This window comes from Salmo salar, chromosome 04 (genome assembly GCF_965601325.2).
Source record: "Salmo salar chromosome 04, fSalSal1, whole genome shotgun sequence".
NCBI lineage: Eukaryota > Metazoa > Chordata > Actinopteri > Salmoniformes > Salmonidae > Salmo > Salmo salar.
In genome coordinates, this window is record NC_138294.1 from 90,268,839 (window position 1) to 90,274,838 (window position 6,000).

A 6,000-nucleotide genomic window follows, 5' to 3' on the forward strand; every position below is an offset into this window, starting at 1 on the left:
TACTGAAATGGGTTGGAGTAAAGTATTATCTTGCCTAGCAAAAGACGGTAGGTAGGCCTGTGTGGTTGTATAATGCAAAGAGCGTCATGGGGTCAGGGTTATCTCTGCTATGAATGGTAAGTCCATTTGCATTGTCAAATTTACCCCTACGGGAACTCCCGCAAGTGGTAAACCTGCTCCTACCATAACTGACCCCAACCCACACACCCAACACTATTTTTGTCCAGATGTAAGGTTAGCAACCATTTCTGCTCTAGAGAGGAACAGATTGTCCTCATGGTTATGAGGGCCCAGCAGGGTTCTCGTTCTCTGATGACCATCTACTTCTGGGCCACTACTCTGGGCCTACATTGGTCCCTTTGGCTCAGCACTTGTCTCACCCTCTGTCAGGTTTCCAACAAGAGGACAACCTACTGTTTTTATTAGCACTCCTGTGCTAATGCAGAGGAGGGCCACACTGCACCACTGGAACTGGCGATGCCCCACCTTCTCCTGGATCAAGAACTCATCTGCAGTGCGACACGTGGATCCAGGTATCTCTCTCAGCAACCTTCACCGCAGTGGGGGTGGTCAGAAACTTGGTACAGCGCTCTCCAACGGGGGTCCTTCCAACTCTTTCTCCTGAAGTCTTTGACAACCACAAAATCACCTCGGTTCAAACAGTGCTCAGCTCCATCTACCACGTTCGGAAGAGACACCATCATCCAGAGGGGGAGAGTCTTAAGAACACTGTTAACATGTCATCTCACACTAACACAACTCTCCCACCGGGGCTAAACCCCTGTTCAGTCAATCACACAATAATCACATTCACTTAGTACTATTCCCAAACACACTCAGTAACCTCCCTTATTACTCCTTATGTATCTTCATCTTGCCGCTACTTCCTATACACATAACACATCAGACCACGTAGACAACTGCCCTTCTTCTAAGACTATGGTACCTGTTGTTCATTTTTATTTTTATTAATGTTTTTTTCAATGCAAACTAATTTATATTGACTTACTGAAATTCAGAGGTTCGCGGTTTAGGTGTATTCCCCCGGGCAGCTCACAGTAAAAGTCTGGTCTGGGCAAGTCCACGTCGTCTTTGGTCAGACGGGAATTTCCCTCACGCCTTCACACGGAATGCTCCACCGGTGTTCCCTCGCAGATCTTCACTGAGATGCTCCGGAGGTGGAATCACTGATCCTTTTCGTGACGCCAAGATTGTGGTGAAAATTCGCCACCAGGGACACCTGAAGTCAATATTAAATGAATCACTCTTTATTATCAGCAAACTGGAGAGGTTACAACAAACACACATACAAAGTACAATTCTGCCACAAGCTCCACCAGGGTGGTCCCTTCAGTTCTCTTATACTGCTACATAGGCATGGTTCAATGGGTTGGTTCCTGCAGGTGACTGGCTGAGCAATGTCTCTTATCTTAACTTCCAGAAAATATTCTGGGCGTTCTGCCAATTGGTCTGAGGAGGTCACAGTGTCTGCATTGACCAAGATTAGAGTGAGAGAAGACGCATACTGTTTACAATTCAAGGCTATCTCTTCAGACTATAACATTTTCCCTTTACATTTTCCCTTTACAGGTTCTAGGTAGAGTGTAGGCCCTACACATATTATTATTATTATAACTACTGTACAAAATGAAAATAAGACACAACCATTTCAGGTGTAGTATGCATATTACTGGTAACTAACGGACTTGGTTCATATTGCACACATTTCTACAATCCAAACATTTCAAGCAAGTTATGGTCTTGGAATTTTGTTGGACTAAACCTTATGCAGCTTTTAACTGTCTTTTGTTAACTAAATAACCTGTTTGTCATTAGCAGGAGAGAACCCAACCTATTCCTCTAAAAGCGGGAAGAGTTGTTCTGCAACATTAGAGCCAGATGTGGACCAGACCAAACCAGAGAAACCATAGGACTGCTCCCAGTGTGGAAAACAATTTTCTCTACAGTCAAACCTAAAAAAAACATTTTAGAATTCATACAGAAAAGAAACATCATGCCTGTGCTCAGTGTGAGAAGAGTTTCTCCCAAGCAACATCCCTGAAAGTACTTGTGAGAATTCATACAGGAGAAAAATCCTACCATTGTTCTGACTGTGGTAAACACTTAACCACACCTGCAAGCTTGGAAATTCACCATAGAATACATACAGGAGAGAAACCCTATTGTTGCACCTAATGTGGAAAGCGCTTCTCTCAATCTGGAAACCTGAAACAACATGAAAGGATACATACAGGAGAGAAGCCCTATAACTGCCCTGACTGTGGGAAAAGTTTCTCACATGTAAGTCATATGAAGCAACACCAGCGGGTGCACACTGGAGACAAACCGTACCACTGCTCCGGCTGCGGGAAGCGTTTCAATCATGCCAACCACATGAAAACCCATCAGTTAACTCACAGTGAACAGAAACCCCATGTTTGCTCTATGTGTGGAAGAGCCTTTAAAAGAGCAGATGGTTTATACACAGCTCAGTGAAGCGCCACTGCTGTTCCCAATGTAGCAAGGCCTTCTTTAGAGATAAATGTTTAGCAAGGCATCAGAGACTGAGTCACATTGGAGAGAAACTTTACGAATGCCCTCAGTGTGGGAAGAGATGTGCCACTTCATCGGATATGAAAAAACACATACGGGTTCACACTGGAGAGAAGCCTTACCACTGCGCCAAGTGTGGGAGTGGTTTACATTTACATTTAAGTCATTTAGCAGACGCTCTTATCCAGAGCGACTTACAAATTGGGGCATTCACCTTATAATATCCAGTGGAACAACCACTTTACAATATGGTGCATCTAAATCTTATAAGGGGGGGTAAGAGAGGGATTACTTTAATCCTATCCCAGGTGTTCCTTAAAGAGGTGGGGTTTCACGGTGTCTCCGGAAGGTGGTGATTGACTCCGCTGTCCTGGCGTCGTGAGGGAGCTTGTTCCACCATTGGGGTGCCAGAGCAGCGAACAGTTTTGACTGGGCTGAGCGGGAACTGTGCTTCCTCAGAGGTAGGGAGGCGAGCAGGCCAGAGGTGGATGAACGCAGTGCCCTTGTTTGGGTGTAGGGCCTGATCAGAGCCTGAAGGTACGGAGGTGCCGTTCCCCTCACAGCTCCGTAGGCAAGCACCATGGTCTTGTAGCGGATGCGAGCTTCGACTGGAAGCCAGTGGAGAGAGCGGAGGAGCGGGGTGACGTGAGAGAACTTGGGAAGGTTGAACACCAGACGGGCTGCGGCGTTCTGGATGAGTTGTAGGGGTTTAATGGCACAGGCAGGGAGCCCAGCCAACAACGAGTTGCAGTAATCCAGACGGGAGATGACAAGTGCCTGGATTAGGACCTGCGCCGCTTCCTGTGTGAGGCAGGGTCGTACTCTGCGAATGTTGTAGAGCATGAACCTACAGGATCGGGTCACTGCCTTGATGTTAGTGGAGAACGACAGGGTGTTGTCCAGGGTCACGCCGAGGCTCTTAGCACTCTGGGAGGAGGACACAAGGGAGTTGTCAACCGTGATGGCGAGATCATGGAACGGGCAGTCCTTCCCCGGGAGGAAGAGCAGGTCCGTCTTGCCGAGGTTCAGCTTGAGGTGGTGATCCGTCATCCACACTGATATGTCTGCCAGACATGCAGAGATGCGATTCGCCACCTGGTTGTCAGAAGGGGGAAAGGAGAAGATTAATTGTGTGTCATCTGCATAGCAATGATATGAGAGACCATGTGAGGATATGACAGAGCCAAGTGACTTGGTGTATAGCGAGAATAGGAGTGGGCCTAGAACAGAGCCCTGGGGGACACCAGTGGTGAGAGCATGTGGTGCGGAGACAGATTCTCGCCACGCCACCTGGTAGGAGCGACCTGTCAGGTAGGACGCAATCCAAGCGTGGGCCGCGCCGGAGATGCCCAGCTCGGAGAGGGTGGAGAGGAGGATCTGATGGTTCACGGTATCAAAGGCAGCAGATAGGTCTAGAAGGATGAGAGCAGAGGAGAGAGAGTTAGCTTTAGCAGTGCGGAGAGCCTCCGTGACACAGAGAAGAGCAGTCTCAGTTGAATGCCCAGTCTTGAAACCTGACTGATTAGGATCAAGAAGGTCATTCTGAGAGAGATAGCAAGAGAGCTGGCCAAGGACGGCACGTTCAAGAGTTTTGGAGAGAAATGAAAGAAGGGATACTGGTCTGTAGTTGTTGACATCGGAGGGATCGAGTGTAGGTTTTTTCAGAAGGGGTGCAACTCTCGCTCTCTTGAAGACGGAAGGGACGTAGCCAGCGGTCAAGGATGAGTTGATGAGCGAGGTGAGGTAGGGGAGAAGGTCTCCGGAAATGGTCTGGAGAAGAGAGGAGGGGATAGGGTCAAGTGGGCAGGTTGTTGGGCGGCCGGCCGTCACAAGACGCAAGATTTCATCTGGAGAGAGAGGGGAGAAAGAGGTCAAAGCACAGGGTAGGGCAGTGTGAGCAGGACCAGCAGTGTCGTTTGACTTAGCAAACGAGGATCGGATGTCGTCAACCTTCTTTTCAAAATGGTTGACGAAGTCATCCGCAGAGAGGGAGGAGGGGGGGGAGGGGGAGGAGGATTCAGGAGGGAGGAGAAGGTAGCAAAGAGCTTCCTAGGGTTAGAGGCAGATGCTTGGAGTTTAGAGTGGTAGAAAGTGGCTTTAGCAGCAGAGACAGAAGAGGAAAATGTAGAGAGGAGGGAGTGAAAGGATGCCAGGTCCGCAGGGAGGCGAGTTTTCCTCCATTTCCGCTCGGCTGCCCGGAGCCCTGTTCTGTGAGCTCGCAGTGAGTCGTCGAGCCACGGAGCAGGAGGGGAGGACCGAGCCAGCCTGGAGGATAGGGGACAGAGGAAGTCAAAGGATGCAGAGAGGGAGGAGAGGAGGGTTGAGGAGGCAGAATCAGGAGATAGGTTGGAGAAGGTTTGAGCAGAGCGAAGAGATGATAGGATGGAAGAGGAGAGAGTAGCGGGAGAGAGAGAGCGAAGGTTGGGACGGCGCTATACCATCCGAGTAGGGGCAGAGTGAGAAGTGTTGGATGAGAGCGAGAGGGAAAAGGATACAAGGTAGTGGTCGGAGACTTGGAGGGGAGTTGCAATGAGATTAGTGGAAGAACAGCATCTAGTAAAGATGAGGTCAAGCGTATTGCCTGCCTTGTGAGTAGGGGGGGAAGGTGAGAGGGTGAGGTCGAAAGAGGAGAGGAGTGGAAAGAAGGAGGCAGAGAGGAATGAGTCAAAGGTAGACGTGGGGAGGTTAAAGTCACCCAGAACTGTGAGAGGTGAGCCATCCTCAGGAAAGGAACTTATCAAGGCGTCAAGCTCATTGATGAACTCTCCAAGGGAACCTGGAGGGCGATAAATGATAAGGATGTTAAGCTTGAAAGGGCTGGTAACTGTGACAGCATGGAATTCAAATGAGGAGATAGACAGATGGGTCAGGGGAGAAAGAGAGAATGTCCACTTGGGAGAGATGAGGATTCCAGTGCCACCACCCCGCTGGCTCGATGCTCTAGGGGTATGCGAGAACACGTAGTCAGACGAGGAGAGAGCAGTAGGAGTAGCAGTGTTATCTGTGGTAATCCATGTTTCCGTCAGCGCCAGGAAGTCTAGGGACTGGAGGGTAGCATAGGCTGAGATGAACTCAGCCTTGTTGGCCGCAGACCGGCAGTTCCAGAGGCTGCCGGAGACCTGGAACTCCACGTGGGTCGTGCGCGCTGGGACCACCAGGTTAGAGTGGCAGCGGCCACGCGGTGTGGAGCGTTTGTATGGCCTGGTTTCGCACAGTCAAGCACCCTAAAGCAACATCTGCGCAGCATGCACACTGGCTAAGACAGAACACACCAGAAATATGAGTGTGAGAAACCTTTTAAAAACTTTGATGACCGTTTCCTACTATAACACACTGACTAGAGTTGTAGGTTAAGGCCCAGTTCTGTGACATTTTAGAGACACGCGTGCAAACGCCCACGCACACACTTATGAAGAAGTTTCACTTTCACACGGAGCACAAAGAGTA